The sequence below is a fragment of the Telopea speciosissima genome, chromosome 1 (assembly GCF_018873765.1).
Source record: "Telopea speciosissima isolate NSW1024214 ecotype Mountain lineage chromosome 1, Tspe_v1, whole genome shotgun sequence".
Taxonomy (NCBI): domain Eukaryota; kingdom Viridiplantae; phylum Streptophyta; class Magnoliopsida; order Proteales; family Proteaceae; genus Telopea; species Telopea speciosissima.
In genome coordinates this window covers 37,196,090-37,212,921 of record NC_057916.1, presented here as the reverse complement: position 1 = coordinate 37,212,921, position 16,832 = coordinate 37,196,090, and the positions used below count along the sequence as shown (strand labels likewise).

At 43.8% G+C, this 16,832-nt stretch overlaps 1 pseudogene; it reads left to right on the top strand.

Annotated features, from left to right (window-relative positions):
* Positions 1-7,770: 7,770 nt before the first annotated feature.
* On the top strand, positions 7,771-13,264 carry LOC122657929 (annotated as a pseudogene).
* The last annotated feature ends 3,568 nt before the right edge of the window (positions 13,265-16,832 follow it).

Here is a 16,832-nt window from a genome sequence, read left to right as displayed (position 1 = left end):
CCCGGGGTCGTAGACATGGCTCTGGCCAATTTAACGCCTATGCACATAGCCCTTGCACCATTTGTGGCCGCATCAACCATCAGGCACCTACATGCTATTATCGCCAGCAAGCCCCTACCACCAATCCTAACCCATATACCAAATTAAACCACCCCTTCTCCCCACCCCTACACCCTCCACTTATAACCCTCCCACGAACCAACCCACTGCCTATTACACCAACCACCCCCAACAGCCCACACCCCACACACCCACCTCAACCGTCCCCTACCAACAACCCCAAACACCCACTCATTGGATTCCTGACACTGGTGCCACCCACCATGCCACGCCTGATTTGCATTCTTTCACTACTTATGATCCATACAGAGGTACCAATCAGCTACAAGTAGGTAATGGTAATGGTCTACCCATTGTAAACATAGGTTCTGTTTCTCTTCCTTCCTCTAATCGCTCATTTTTTGTTACACCTGCACCCCAAATATCCCCTTATACCCGGGGGCAATTCAGACCTTACCCAACGGGTAATGCCATATGGCCATGGTCAACACTAATGGCCTTGAACTGAAAACATTATAATAAGAACTCCCTCGAAGACTTGGAAGTGTGGGCCAAAGCCCCGCCATTTTCCTTGAAGTTTGGGCCATGACAGCAGCACCGGAGTCACGAACGAACTCACTGTTATTGAATCCGCTCGAGGATCCGCCCGTGCTGTCATCAACATTTTTGGGTTATTTTCCTGTGGGACCCACACCCTCGTGTCCCGAACACCTTAATTGAAACCTTGGACCATGTGGACCTCTACCCTTGCCATTGGATGGTTAGTTGGACCATGAAAGTGGGCCCACAAGGCCTAACTTAAGTAATTAATGGATTTTACATACCCTAGCCTAGACCAAACAAGACCGAAGGGCTAATAGGTCTAAGTGAGGTTTGAACCCAACCCAAACAGACCCTAACTACCTAAATGGACCTAAGGCCCATGACTTGGACCAAACATAGCCTAATGCCTAACCCAAACCCATTTTAAGCCTAAAGACCCAACTACATTCTAAGACCCCTAACCAAACACACCCTAAGGACCCTTCTACCCCCTTAAAGCTAAAAGAATCCCCTTTATTCCCTTATCTCTCCCCCTCCCCAAAACCATGGAGGAGAAGGAGGAGAAAGAAAGAGGGAAGAAGTAGGAGTGGAAGAGGAATGAGAGGGGAAGGGAAGAAGAAGGGAGCTATGCCAAAATGGCTGCCTGCCCCACATCTCCTTCTTTTGCTGGCCGGACCAAGAAGGAAGAAGAAGGTTAAGGAGAAGAGATGGAAAGGAAGGGAGGAGAGCATGAAGGCTCACCTAGCCTTGGACTCCACTCCTCCATTGGAGGATCTCACTAAGGTAAGCTCCTCAAACCTGGTTCTTCCCCATATTCCCTTTGATTTGGTAGATTTCTTGAGCTTGGGTGACCTAGAGTTCCATTTGGGACTCAAGGTGAAGCTCGATCCCTAGTTGGAGCTCTAATGGAGCTGACCTAGGTATGGTTTGAACCCCTTGGTGCTGCATTTGCAGCCATGGCTGTAGAACCCCTGGTTTTGAACTTGAGACCCAACCTTGTAGGATCTTGGATCCATGAGGTGAGCCTAGGATCTAGCTACCCTAGGAAGGCTTAGACACCCCTTCCCTGTCCCTGAGATGCTATGGAGCTCCAAGCTTCAAGCTGGAGTTGAAACTCTTTACAATCTCGGAAGATACTGCCGACGGACGAACGACCGGATCCATCTATCGTGGTACCACCCGTCAGTCCGCCCAGTGTAAACCCTGCGTAATGGCCTGAGCGGATGAAGGCACGGATTCACTCTGTTTGCCTCCGCCCGGGACCTGTTGCTCTCGAGTCCTGTCTCAGAAATCGAACGGATGCAGGGGCGAACCCAAGAAGCACATCCGCCCGTGGATCCGTTCCCTTTTATGATTGCCTCAGGTGTCGAACGGATGCACCACCGGACTCAAGTGACAAGTTCGGCTCGTGGGTCCGCTCACCCTGTTTTCACCTTTTGGCCTGAAGGGAGTCAGGGACGGATTCACCTCTGCTGAGACCGCCCGTGAGTTCGCTCGTGCTGTTTTGGTTGAAACTTGATTTTAACCTTGGGGGCCTAGCATGGGACCCTTCTTTACCTGTTTTAATGCTTTCTTTTGTATGTTTAGGCTGGTGCACGGGTGAGATTCATGTGACCCATGCCGGATGACACCCGATGCCTGGGGAGATTCATGCCAATCACTTCGGGCTACACCTTTGTTAGGTGGGTGGGTTCTGGGTGACTTTGTTGGGTTTGATTATTATACAATTGTTAATATTAAGCATGCTATGATATATTTATAAGCATGGTGCACATTGCATTTTATTCAATTGTGAACTGTTGAGAATGTGATAGTATGCTCACCAATGTATCGGGCTACGGTGCCGGATGTGCCGGTACCAGAACCCCAATCTATTTAATTATGAAAACTACTATATGTCATCCTGATCTGTATGTGCCGTGCTGGTACCCGGGTACTAGATGGAATGGGACGTTGGTGTACCCGGAATACCTCGCGGGACGATAGGACCTGCATATAGTATATCTGTGGCTAGGATGCTTGTTCCCTTATGCTACGATCCTTGCCAACATGGGTTTATGTGTTGGATAGTCTGAGCACATGCGGTCTGTGCAGGTGGGAGAGGCCAGGGTAGGGGTAGTGATGGCTATCGGGGTTTGCCACTGGGTGGTCATGATGGCTTCTACCGGCGCAGGTCCCTTCGTGATAATTGAGGTCTCACTGGGACGATAGGATAAGTGACCCTCAGTGTTTTTCGAGTTATCACAGTAGCATATACTTGATCGATAGAATGGTGTGCTAGGTGAAAAATGAATCTAACATTAGCATGCATCATTCTGTTTGATATTAATTGTGTGATGTGTGCGCATTCTTCTTTGCTCTCTCACTAACTAGTGTAGCTAACCCCGTTGTACAACCTCTTTTTAGTTTATATGCAGATAGCCTCTTGATGAGCACCGTTGGAAGCGGATCAAGTGGAATTGATGACTGTGACTTGGATGTAGATGTACACCTAAGCATTCGAGCCCTTGGGGCGATTGTTTATTATTATTTAATTTCTGTATTCATTCTACAATCATTTATAAACTGTATGCTTACTTATTAGGAGATATTGAATGGTTACGAACACTGTTATTGTACTATGTGTTATCATTAGAGAACTGATGCTCTATAATTTCACATATTTGAATTTAATTTCGCTTCCGCTAACTCTGTGATTGGAACGATTTATTCCTTTTGGTACGTTCCTTTCTGTCGTCATATGGTGATGACAGGGTGGACTGTGGCTCGGGACACTGCATCCGTGATCCTGATAGGTGTTGGGATGATGTGTGATTGTCCCAGTCATACCCCTATGTGGTAATATATATTACATCGGGATAGGGGCGTGACAGAGTGGTATCAGAGCGATGATGTTCTGCACTGACCACAGTTCAACGTAACCTCTTGATCTACTCTCCACAAAATAGGTTCTAAACTAAAAATCTCAAGAAGATAAATGATTGTGTGTAGATTTAGGGAGAAGACTGATTGAAGTGGAAACAAAAATCTAGATGATAATAAATAACCTGGAACCCAGAATTTGAAAACATAGGCTGTTAAGCTATAATTGTGTAATTGCTTGGTTGAGTCTTAGATAGATACTAGATGGGTAGATATATGTTATAATTATGATCAGTAATGGATTAAACTTGATCAACCATAATAAACCACAATGATCTAAAAGTGGGAATTAATTAATTATATATATATATATATATATATATAACGCCAAATGCAACTGTTCCAAAGAATTTAGTTTTTCCCAGGAGCAACTAATGTTCTTCGCCATTTGACACCTGCAATTCTATTATGCTTAATCTAATTCTTCGAACCCAACCACGATTGTATCATTCCCTGTTTGGGCATGTCTATGCCCTCTCCAGTTTAAATATCAGATTTCACCTGTCTGACCCAAGACACCTGACTTCAATCAAACAAGATCAATAGATACATCTAGTAGTTCTAAAAGTTCTTAGATTGTTCACACTGTCAGATCAAAGGAAGAAAAGAAGTGTAAGAAGCTAGAGGAAAGTAAAAAGGAAAATAGTTCCACAAAGTACCATTAAGGGCAAGAAACTAAGAGAATTGATAAGGATAATTTTTGAGAATTTTCGAAGGAAGAGCAGAGCTAATCGTTGGCACTGGCGTCACTACTGCGATCGAGGAAGAAGTTGATGTTGTCTATTCCTCGCTCGATATCCGCCATACGCCAAGTTTGGGCATTAAGTTGTTTCCAAATCCTGTTGAAGCCATCTTCCACTCGCACACCCAGCCGCTTGATGGCCATTGATAAATCATCACCTTTCCCTACGACCTTTGAGGTACCTGCTGCAATTGGTCCTGGACCTCTGAGCTCAGAATTGGCCTCACTGGCATTTTCCTCATCATCTTTGATTCCTTTCCCCTTACCATGCTGAATCTGTCCCCCTACACTGTCATAAATAGGGTATAGGTTCATCTCTTGTAAGGCGTCTAACCCGATAGGTTCCCGAGTGCTTGACTTCTTGGGTTCCTGATCAAGATCGATCTCGAAGCAGAAGAAAACCCATGTGAGTAATCGACCGTAGGGTACTGCGTGCTATCGAGTGGAATCTATAACAGTGCGAGCCATGTGCTTCATGATTTTATAAGGAAGACAAATAGGTTGGCCAGTATATAGGGAGTGAGCCAACACCGCGGACATCAAAAGAAGGATGTGTGCTGCGCGCCTTGGAGGGAACCAGATTTGTTTTTGGCAATGAGAATAAGGACCCACTGTGAAGGAGGAAACTTGGAGAGCTCCTTATTCTTCTTGTACCTGTTGTTGGTTAGAACCTGGAACAATTTCTTACTCTCTTCTGGGTGCAGGCCTTGGTCTGGGTGACTGTCCGAAGAATAGTAAACCTTTTTCCCTTCTGCTGAAACATCAAGGATGATTCCCAATTCTTCTGTGGTAAAACTGATGGCGACCCTTTTTACTGCAGTAGCCAGTCTGAGATCACCATCCTCCCCCTCAGTCAACAACAATTTTGAGTAGAACTCTCTGATCAGAGCAGGGTAGTTGAACTCAGGTAGAACTAGCATGTTGGACCACTCCAACTTCTCAAATCTAGTCTCCACCTGGTACCCTAACATTTCTTCCACGATTATGTCCCTTTCCACGAGGATTCTCCTACTAGAGAGTCGTCCTCGGGAGTGTCCCTCTGCCCCTTCAGTGGTTAGCCGAGACACCCGGTGGGTGATAAGAATGGCAGGCACGATGGCAATGTCTCTCTCTCTTTTTGGAGCCATGAGGTCACCTGCCCATACGAAGCAACACCAAGAAGGGTAGCAAGAATGTAAGTCAAATTGGAATGATGAGGTATATGATTGGCAATTAAGTTTACAAAAGGTGAAATGCCCCATTTGAGGTGGAAATGATTTGACTGGGAGACTATGCATGATGGGAAAATCAAAGGAGAAGTGCATATAAATGTGATATAAAAATGAAAATGTAAAATGGGAACGTGGAAAATCATTGGAAATGCGTTCGGAGAAAAGAGAATGAAATATGAGAAGAGAAGATAGACTCCAAGGATTTTATCTACTATTGTGTAAATGTATAAGAATGTACTTGATGGTATATCAATGAGATGACTTAGTCAAGTCTAGATACATGTAATGGATTATGTATGAACTTGAAGGTTTCTCAAGCATGAAAGGATGGGAGAGCTTATTCAATCAAGAATGGGAACCTCTCCAAGATAATTAACTAAACAATGTTAAACAATCTTTAAAATGCTTAAATGAATACAATGAACAAGTAAGAAGCCGTTCCTATAGTGTCATTGATCATTAGAGCATGATCCCCAACCCAAAGGCCTTAGTCTAAATTGATTTTGGCATGAACATGGTGTATATGGCCATAAGTCTGCAAGCAAAGTCAAGACATGATCATACTTGGAATGAATTCTCACAAATCCAAGGAGAAATGAAGGAGAAGATGAAGAGACACAAGCAAAATCTCTCAATGAGAAGAGTAAAGGATTGAAAGGAAAATGGAGAAGAGAAATTTTACCTTAATCAAGTGAGAATGATCTTTAAGGCTTGAAGTTGCAAGAGGACTCCTCAAGGAATCTGTAGAGCCTTTCTCCCTCTCCCTGCGGTTGTGCTTTCTCTTGGAGCCAAAGTGAGTTTTGAAACTCACGGTTCTGTTTTTATTGAAATTCCTCGAACGGACGAACGAATGGAATCAGTTATCGTGACTCCGCTCGTCAATCCGCCCCGCCTAAAATTTGAAAATTCATGATTTTATAATTGGCCAGATCAATGCACGGACCCACCGCCATGAGTCCGCCCGTAGATCCGATCGATTAATATTCTCTCAGACTTTTGATCTTCTGAGAACGGACGAACGAACGGATTCACATTTCGCATCCACCTGTTAGTCCGTTCTCCCTGTCTTACGGAGGAATCACAAATGGACCCACAACACCAATTCCGCTCGTGAGTCCGCTCGCTGTTCTTTTAGGATTTTGATCCCAGACTTTTGAGACCTTTTGACCAACCCTTTGTATGATGATTTAATGTCTATACCCTAGCTTGGACACCCAATTGCTTGGCCCATGCCTGGTTAATTGCTTGCCTTAGGTGCAAACCATACATAGTTAATTGCTTGCCTTAAGCGTCATGAAGCCTGGTTTTTTACTTTTCGATGTGCATTTGGTTTAACAACTCATGTACCATGATGAATTCATATCGTCTTTTGTTACAGCATGGTACTATAACGCATCGTGCGGAGCTGCACAGGCCATGTGGCACAACGGGCCCCACATGGTGCACATGGCCAGTGTAGCTGCCGCACGATGCGTTACATCACCGTGTTGTAACAGGAGAGGATAAAAATTCGTGCCACGATGAATAGATTTCCAGTCACTGGATTGAAGGGAAAGTCGGTCCGTATTTTTTTTGGAATTGGGAGCTTTTATATATATCTTTCTTTTTTAGGGGGGACTAGGGAGAAGGGAAGGTATTAGCTAGGAGACTCGAACTCGAAACAGCCTGGTGAACATGGGCATTAAGTGCACCACAACTCACCAATTACACTAGACAACTATTGGTAATTCAATCCGTATTTTATACCAACTAAATTTCCGTCTATCCCTTGAGGATGGTTCACTCACAATCCTAGGGTTTTGGTATGTTGCAAAATACCCTTGCGTACCTTTCCCGCCCTCTCCCACCCCGCGGTAAATGGAGGAAACTCGGTCTTTTTTAATCTTCTTGTTCAAAAATTTCAGCTGCTGTAAACACGTGGTAGCAAAGGTGCTTGTTTTAGCTAGCTATGGCGGCTCGTCCGTTAGTTCAAGAATTCTCACCGATGATTAGCAGTGGTGAGCTTTATTATCCTTCGTTTGTTGCTGGGAAATAGCGCCTGGGTGAGTAGTAAACGCCTCGCCTGCTATGGACACGAACACGAAGCTTGGAGGACAGATGATATTCCCACAGAAATGAGAAATGAAATTCAACGAAACCCCTTTCACCCCTGGTCGCATCTCCAAAACCCTCTCGCCAAAAGAGGTCTTGAGCTTTATTATCCTTCGTTTGTTGCTGGGAAATGGTGTCTGGGTGAGTGGTAAACGCCTCGCCTGCTATGAACACGAACACGAAGCTCGGAGGACTGATAATATTCCCACAGAAATGATGAAATTCAACGAAACCCCTTTCACCCCTGGTCGTATCTCCAAAGCCCTCTCGCCAAAAGAGGTCTTGAAGCTCCTCAAAGCGGAGATAGACACTATCTCCGCTCTCTCTCTCTCTTCGATTCAGTTTCTCAAAATCCTGCTTACTTCCACACACCCCACGTCTTCCATTATATCATCCGACGCCTAGCCGCTTCGAAACTCGTCGTTCAGGTCACCCGGCTCGTCGACCTCATCCGAGCTCAGCAATGCAAGTGCTCCGAAGACGTTGCCTTGTCGGTCATCAAGGTTTACTCGGAGAACTCGATGCCGGATAAAGCGTTGGCAGTCTTCCACCGGATGAACGAGATTTTTGGGTGCCAACCGGGCATTCGATCTTACAATTCCCTCCTTAATGCTTTCGTTAGGTCGAATCGGTGGGACCCTGCTGAGTCATTCTTTCGGTATTTCGAAACAGCCGGGGTTTCTCCCAATTTACAGACCTACAATGTCCTCATCAAGATTTTCTGCAAGAGAAATCGGTTTGACAAGGCCAGGAGCAGGAACTCTCTTTATTGCTGAAAGAGGAATTGGAAAAAGAAGAGAAGCTTTGGAGGCAAAAGTCGAGGGTTTCATGGTTGCAGCAAGGTGATAGAAACACAAATTTTTTTCATCAGTCCACCATTCAAAGAAGAAGTCAGAATCGGATTCTCAAACTTCGTAAGGATAATGGTGAGTGGACAGAGTCTGTAGAACAAGTTTATGACCTTATGCAGGCCTACTATAATGATATTGTTCAGTCTGAAGGCATTGATCAAGAGGCTCTCCATCTTGTCTTAGAGTCCATCCAACCCCGGGAAACTCAAGAAATGAACTTGGCACTGTGTGCTATTCCTACACTGCAGGAGGTACAGGCGGCTTTGGATGATATGGCACCACTTAAAGCACCTGGACCGGATGGATTACCACCGGCTTTTTTTCAGAAATTTTGGGATTTTACCCATTCTGATGTGTATGATTTTGTTCGCAATTTCTTCATTTCTGCTTCACTTCCTTCGGACTGTAATGAGACCTTTTTATGTCTTGTTCCTAAGTGCACTAATCCAAAGACTGCAGATCAATACAGGCCTATTAGTCTTTGTGCGGTGGCTGTTAAGATTATTTCTAAAATTATGGCGAATAGGTTGAAGGAAGCTTTGGAGATCCTTATTTCACCTGTGCAATCTGCTTTCATTCCAGGTAGATCTATCTCAGATAATATTTTTGTGGCACATGAGGTCTTTAATTATATTAATAAAAAGAAGGGTAAGCATAAGTACTTGGCTCTTAAACTGGATATGCGGAAGGCTTATGATCGTGTTGAGTAGGATTTTATTGAGCAGCTGCTTCTCCGCTTTGGCTTTGCTGACCATTGGGTGATCTTGGTGATGACTAATTTGCGGTCAGTTACTTATAGACTTGTTATCAATGGGGGAATTCGTGGCAGTATCACGCCTTCACGAGGAATTCGACAGGGTGATCCATTATCCCCAGCTCTCTTTATTCTTTGTTCTCAGGCACTGAGTGGTGTTGTTTCTTCTGCTGAGGTATCAGGTCTTGGTAGGGGTATTCGGGTTCGTATGCGAACGGCCCCTATCTCACATCTCCTTTTCGCGGATGACTGCTTGCTTTTTTCACAGGTGAAAGTGGATGAGGTCTTTCAATTAAAAGAGTGCCTGGAGATTTATTGTAGGGCTAGTGGGCAGGCTATAAATTTGAAGAAGTCCTCGCTATTCTTCAGCCCAAATGTGCATACACGGTTTATGCGATGGTTCTCACGTATTCTCAAAATTCCTTATGGGAAGGGTTCATGTAAGTATCTGGGTTTACCTACCATTTTTGGAACCTCTAAAGCCGATCTTTTTCATGATATAACTAATAAGGCTGGAAGGTGTTTCAATGGATGGAAGAATAGGCTTTTATCTCATGCAGGGAAGGAGACATTGTTGAAGTCAGTGGGTTTCTCTCTTGCGAATTATGCGGCATCCCATTTCAAACTTCCTGCTACGCATCATAATCAGATTAGCAAAGAGGCAGCCAAGTTCTTTTGGGGAGATGGGTCTGATAAGAGTAAGATCCAATGGATTTCATGGCTACGCCTATGCCAATCCAAGGAACGGGGTGGGTTGGGATTCCGTGATCCATCTTTACATAATAAAGCATTGCTGGCTAAGGTTGCTTGGAAGATGTGGAAAGATCCAGGATCTTACTGGGCCAAATTTTTAAAGGCCATTTATTTTCCAAATTGTGAGTTCATGGAGGCGAGGTTGGGGGCAAACCCATCATGGGCATGGAGGAGTATTATGGAGGGACAGCAGGTTCTAAAGGCTGGTTTGTTATGGAGAGTTGGTTCAAGAGAAAATGTTGATATCTGGAATGATAATTGGTTACCAACCCATGTCAATTTCAAACTGCAGCACCCACCATTGGAAGACTGTCCTTACAATCGTGTTTCTCAGTTGATTGATTTTGATAATAGGAAATGGAATGAATCTGTCATTGATCGGTATGTCCACCCAGAAGATAGAAAGGACATTTATCAACTTCAACTGAGTCTTTTTGCCACAGAGGATAGACAAGTTTGGGGTCCATCGAAGGTGGGACCTTCAGTGTCAAGAGTGCCTATCATTTCCTTTGTAATCAATGGACGGTTAAGGAATTGGGGAGGGCATCATCATCAACCTCACACTGATGGTTGGAGGTCCCTTCATCGGTTTGGAAGTCTATTTGGGGCAGCAATACCCTCCCAAAGCTGAAGAGTTTCCTAGGGAGGGCATGTTCTAATGGCCTTGCTACTGCTTCTGCCCTAAATATGCGACAAATCAAGGTGGATTTACCCTGTGGTAGATGTGGAGTTGAACCAGAGAACATTGAGCATATTTTGTTCTTCTGCCCATTCGCGAAGGCTGTGTGGTTTGGTTCTAATTTGGCATGTCTCATTCCAAGGGATGAGGGTGCTAGATTTTGTCATTGGGTTCTGAATTGGGGATCTCTCTCTGCATTGGACAAACAAACCAAGAAGGACTTTATCACCCTTTGTACCTTCGTTGCGTGGTTTATTTGGTGTTCGAGAAATGATGATCTCTTTGGTCGTAAGGTCTCTTCTCCAATTGAGGCCCTGATTGGGGCTAAGAAGGCGTGTGATGAATTCCTCTCAGCAACGCGGCAGACTTCCCAGGTACCCTTGCGTAACACAAATGGTGTTGCAATAGGCCCGATAACTCTGACCGTGAACCAGGTTTGGTGTCCACCACCACATGGCTTCTTTAAGTTAAATTGTGATGCGAGTTTTGTGCCTGGTAAGGAGTTTGGGGGAGTTGGATTTCTTCTGCGTAATCATCTGGGTCACCCTCGGCTTGCTGTTTCAAGTCAACACAGATTCAGTTGTGTCATTGAAGGTGAAGCAATTGCAGTGAGGGCAGGTCTTCTTGAGGCTATTTCGGAAGGAACTTATCAGATGTTGGTGGAGAGTGATAATCAGGAGCTCATCTCGTATCTTCAGGACTCTTCCAAGCGACCTCCCCTCTCCATCTGTCCTATTATTTAGGATATTCGGCATCTTGTTACTTACCTTGATGTTTGTCTTTTTTCCTTTATTCCAAGGGTTGCTAATTGTGTAGCAGATACCCTGGCCAGGAGGGCACAGTCTGTAACGGATAGGACTGTTTGGCCCAATTCCGATCCTTGTCTATCTGTAGATGTTGTTATAGAAGACATGAGTTTATTCCGTTAATAAATCTATTTTATCCTTTTACCAAAAAAAAAAAAAAGAACCTGACCTCGTCAGTTATGGTACGGTTATAAGTAGTCTGACAAAGTGTGGAAATTTATCGAATGCATTGGAACTGTTCGAGGAAATGTTTGACAGGGGTATTTCCCCTGATGTTGTCTGTTATAATATTCTGATCGATGGGTTCTTCAAGAGAGGGAATTTCGTCAAGGCCATGGAGATTTGGGAGAGGTTATTAAGAGCGTCTCCCGCTTATCCTAGTGTTCTCACTTATAATATTATGCTTAATGGTTTGTGTAAGTGTGGCAAGTTCGATGAGAGTTTAAAGATATGGCAAAGGATGACGATGAATGGGCGTCTCCCTGATTCATTTACTTACAGCACTTTGATACATGGGTTATGTGAGTCTAGGGATGTCAACGGGGCTTTGAGGGTTTATACAACTATGATTGAAGGTGGGGCAGCGGCTGATGTGGTTATATGTAATGCGCTGCTTCATGGGCATTGTCGAGCTGGTTATATTAGTGAGTCATTTCGGTTGTGGGAATCAATGAGAAATAGGGGTTGTCTTAACATTGTTAGCTACAACATTTTGATTAGAGGTTTCTTTGAGAATCGAAAAGTGGCCAATGCAATCTCAATTTGGGAATCATTGCCAGAGAATGGTTGCATCCCAGAAGCAACAACTTACGGGGTTTTAATTCACGGGCTGTGTGAAAACGGATACTTGAACAAGGCACTGCAAGTACTGAAAGAAGCTGAAGATGGAGGGGCAGATCTGGATGTGTTTGCCTACTCCTCGTTGGTTAATGGTCTATCCAGAGAAAATAGATTAGATGAAGCTGTTTGTATCCCTGATTGAATGGTTAAACATGGATGCAAACCGAATTCTGAGACGTACAATGCACTAATTAATGGTTTCACTCGAGCTTCTAGATTCATTGATGCTTTCCGCACTTTTCAGGAAATGGTTGGCAAGGGCTGCATTCCTACTCTTGTTACTTACAATATTCTCATATCCAGTCTGTGTAGGGTAGAAAGATTTGATGAGGTCTTTACTCTTGTGAAAGACATGCTAGCAAAAGGTTTTGAACCGGACATAGTCACATATAGCTCTTTGATGGATGGTCTCTGTCGTGACAAGAAGACCAAAGAGGCTCTTGTGTAGAAGTGCTTGATAAGAGCTTCAAGCCTGATGTTATCATGCACAATATTTTAATTCATGGGCTTTGCTCTGTGGGTAGAGTAGAGGAAGCTCTGCAGGTCCAGTCAGAGATGAAACGTAGAAAGTGCATCCCAAATCGTGTGACATATAACACACTCATGGATGGGCTGTACAAGGCAGGAGACTCTGAAAAAGCGTCAGAGATTTGGGATCAAATATTAGAAGATGGGCTGCAGCCTGATATAATCTCTTATAATATCTCTCTCAATGGGTTCTGTTCTTGCAATAGAATCTGTGATGCTTTGAGGTTGTTGGATGATGCCTTGGGCCAGGGAGTACTTCCAACTAAAGTCACTTGGCACATACTTGTGAGAACAGTTGTCAGTACTGGCAATTATTCAACCGATCTCTTAGAAAGATACAATGTGTTGAAGGCTAGGTACTGCTGGACAGGTTGTGATTTGACTTGCCCCTCTTTTCTGAAGTGCTTGTAGTAGGTGGAATGATGGTGGATCTTAAAGTACTACAGCGAGAGTAAGATGAAGAAAGTTCTTTGAACTCAGCTAACAAGAAGAGGAAGTCACTTCACTAAAGGTTTCAACTTGTCAGAAGTGCAGTGCTGGGGTTGCATATGCATTTACCCATTAGATGTCTTTCGCTCTCAGAGCAACCAATACTTGGCTGAGTAAGTCATCTAGCCCTGGACCTAAGATCTGCCAGTACTGGGGCTTCATTAAGGTGTACTTTAGGAGGATCATCTATATGCACGCCCAGTCACTTGGTGGCTATCTGCTATACTTGCCTTGGTAATGTCACTAATGTCTTGGTGCTACAGCCTGCCTTTATTTGTCCAGGATTGTACTGAAAAATTGTGCTGTGGGTTTGTTGCCCTCCATATGGTGGACACTCACGGATTTATTTGATGTGTGCTTGGCTGACTGGATAGGGGCTTGACGCTATTGCACTTGCATGGGTTCCTAGCAAGTTGAAGACCTTTGCTGCACAGTGATGCCATTTATGGGAACCTTGTAGTGGTATGGGTGCTAGTTATGGCATTTCGAACTCATGTGCTGGCTAAGTAGGTTTTGACCTATTTGGGGACTTAGGGGAGTAGGAGGTTCAGTGTATAGGGTGGTGATAAGGGCTCTGTGGTGTTAAGACTGGTCTTGATTGTGTGATGGATTAGGCCAAGAATGTTCATGCATTGGGAAGAAGGTATGAAACGAGTGAGTTACCCTATACCTTCATTGTGTATGACATTTACAAGGATGAGTATCTTACTGTAACCTTTATCTTTTCTGCAGTTTGCCAAGGGTCTGGAATTGCAGGGTGCTGCTTCATTCCAAAAATATTGCTTGCAGATGTGCATGATAATGTTGAGGATGTTGAGGTATCAATGTAACTTCCAATAGTTCACATGCTCTTTTTATTCTTACTTTTTTGTTGGTTTTTTCATAGGTTCCTTCTTCGTACAGCTAAACTAGTTTTGTCATCTGCATTAATCAAATGGTCTTACCTTTAAAAAGGTAAGAGAAGTAACTGTCTTTTCCTTTTCCCATTTTAAATGCAAATTAGATTATAGGACTGATTAGCTACACAGTGCTGAGGTACTAGCATCAATTAAATCAGAGTATTTGATACAAAATTCAGCTGGACAGGAGGAAATACAAAGATCATGTAAGGCCAAGTCACAAGTGACCTAACCCAGGTAGGGTCTCTTATACAAACAAACCAGAACACGTAACCATAGTTGTCAAGGTGGCAAGGCAACCCAAGGCAGTGGAGGGGTGCTTAAGTCCTTAGGCGACAAGGCACACCTACATTAAGCGACATCAAGTAATCAAAAATCAACATTAAGCAACATCAAGTAACAAAAAATCAACATTAAGCTACATCAAGTCATTAAAAATCAACATTAAGCTACATTAAGTCAATAACCTACTTGGCCCCAGAGCAATCTATTCCTCTGGGCTCCCAAAGGATGCCCCTGTCTCCGCCCTCATCTCCTCTGGCTCCTGGTCTCCTCCCCCTTCTCTTAATCCCACCATCATCTCTCAGATCTAGGCAACTCTCCTTGATGCAGATTTATCACCAAACTGGGCTTCTTTTATTAGGAATAAGTCTAGGGTTGGGTTACATACATGTTGGGCCTTTGATCCCATGGGTTTCTAATGTAATAGGCCACTTTTATGGGCCTAAAATATGGGTATAGAGGTTGCATACGGGATTAGCCCAATACTTAGTTTATTTTTATGTTTTTTAATTGAACCGGTTCAAATTGGTTGCATCCAATTGGTTCAATTTAAGTGATCATGTGACTTGGTTAAGTGGTCATGTGATGTAGGTTGGGCTGGATTAGGACTCTATAACTCTAGCCATGTTTTGAGCCTATTTCCTTTAGTATTCTAGTTTCCTAGTCAGTTTAAGTTGCCTAATAGGTTAGGGATAGGGTCAGGCCATTCCTTTTTAGTGTCTAAGTCTATTTTTGAGTCTTCTATATAAGTTTGTAAGGGAGGCCAGCATTGAACACGAATTTGATTTATAAAAATTAGCTTTATGCTTGCTGCCATTGCTGCTGCTCTTTGTGAGTGTATATCCTTGTGGATCTCAAGGTGGAAGGGATTGGTGGATCTCCAATCGACTCCTTACATCGTGAAGATCGGGAGGGCTGCTACACCCATTGTTCATCTTCAAAGCTGCTGCCATTGAAGACCTGCAACAAGTAAGAAATTCTGCAACTATTCTTCTTCCTTCTAAATGTCACATACAAGGTGATTTTTGAGATCTACCAAACCAGCCATCCGATTGAACTCAAATTTTCACCATACCTCTATTAACCCTAATTTGGGAAGTGATTCAAATTTGACCTAATTCCTGTGGCCTGATTTGAATGTGTTCTCATATTTCCCATCCTGCCCCTACCTCCATTAAAGCACAGTTTCAGAGCTTCACCCTTACTCGATTCTGATTTCATGCTCAGAATAAGTAGTTGATTTCATGACATGTTAATTCTGAAATTAGTAACCTAATCATATCTCTAAACCCTAGAATCCCCTTCTCCTACCTCCATTAGGAATTGTCTCAAATAACCTTATCTTGCTGCCCAACTCACCTAACCTCTCCCCCTTGCAGTCCACCCCTCCCCTCCGAGTGGACCGGGTTATCTGGCTTCCCTCCCCTAATGGTATCTTCACCTCCTCCTCTGCTTGGAACCTTACTCGAGACCCTAGTCCATCCGTGCCCTGTCACAACCTTGTCTGGTTTACCGACCTCATCCCCCGCCATAGCCTCACTGTTTGGAGATCCCTCAGACTTTGCCTGCCTACTCAAGCCTTCCTCATTCACCGCACCATCCCTGCCCCCCCTCTTGTAACCTTTGTTGGATTGGCCGAGAAGACACCTCCCACCTCTTCTTTGACTGCCCCTTCACTTCCACCATCTGGAACAAGGCCTTGTCATCCATTTGGCCGCGGACTAAAAGGGCCCGGAGTGTCGACCGCGAATGGCTCTGGTTGCTCAAGACTTTTCAGGGGAACTCAATATGTGATACTATTGGGAAGCTAGTTTTTAGCGCTGCAATTCACCATATTTGGTTGGAAAGAAATATTAGGAGATGGACTTTCAAATCTTGATCCTTTGATGTGATTTGGAAAGCCATCTCTTTTGATGTATCTTCCAAGCTTAGATGTATCCGTCAGAGACACTGTAGGGACAACTGTAGAAACAGGCATATTATGACTTTTTGGGGCCTTGATATCGCCCTCTTGCGGCCTCCCTCCTCTGCGTAGGCTGGCTGGCCGCTCCTTCCCCCTCCCCCTCTCCTCCCCGTTTCTTTTCTTCTCTTGTATATTGGTTCCCTTTTCCCTTCCCCCTCTTGGGGTTCGGTAATATGTTCATTTATCAAAAAAAAAAATCATTAAAAATCAACATTAAGTCACATCAAGTCATAAAAAATCAATATTAAGCCACATCAAGTCATAAAAAATCAACATAGAACTAGAAGACAGCAGAACTGAAGAAGCAAGCTATTGGAAGTTTGAAACAATCAAAACCTACTGTTGGTTTATATTGCTCTTGGAATTAATCATTGTCATGGTATACCTAGTCTCACATTTTGTTTAGTAATTAAATTGTT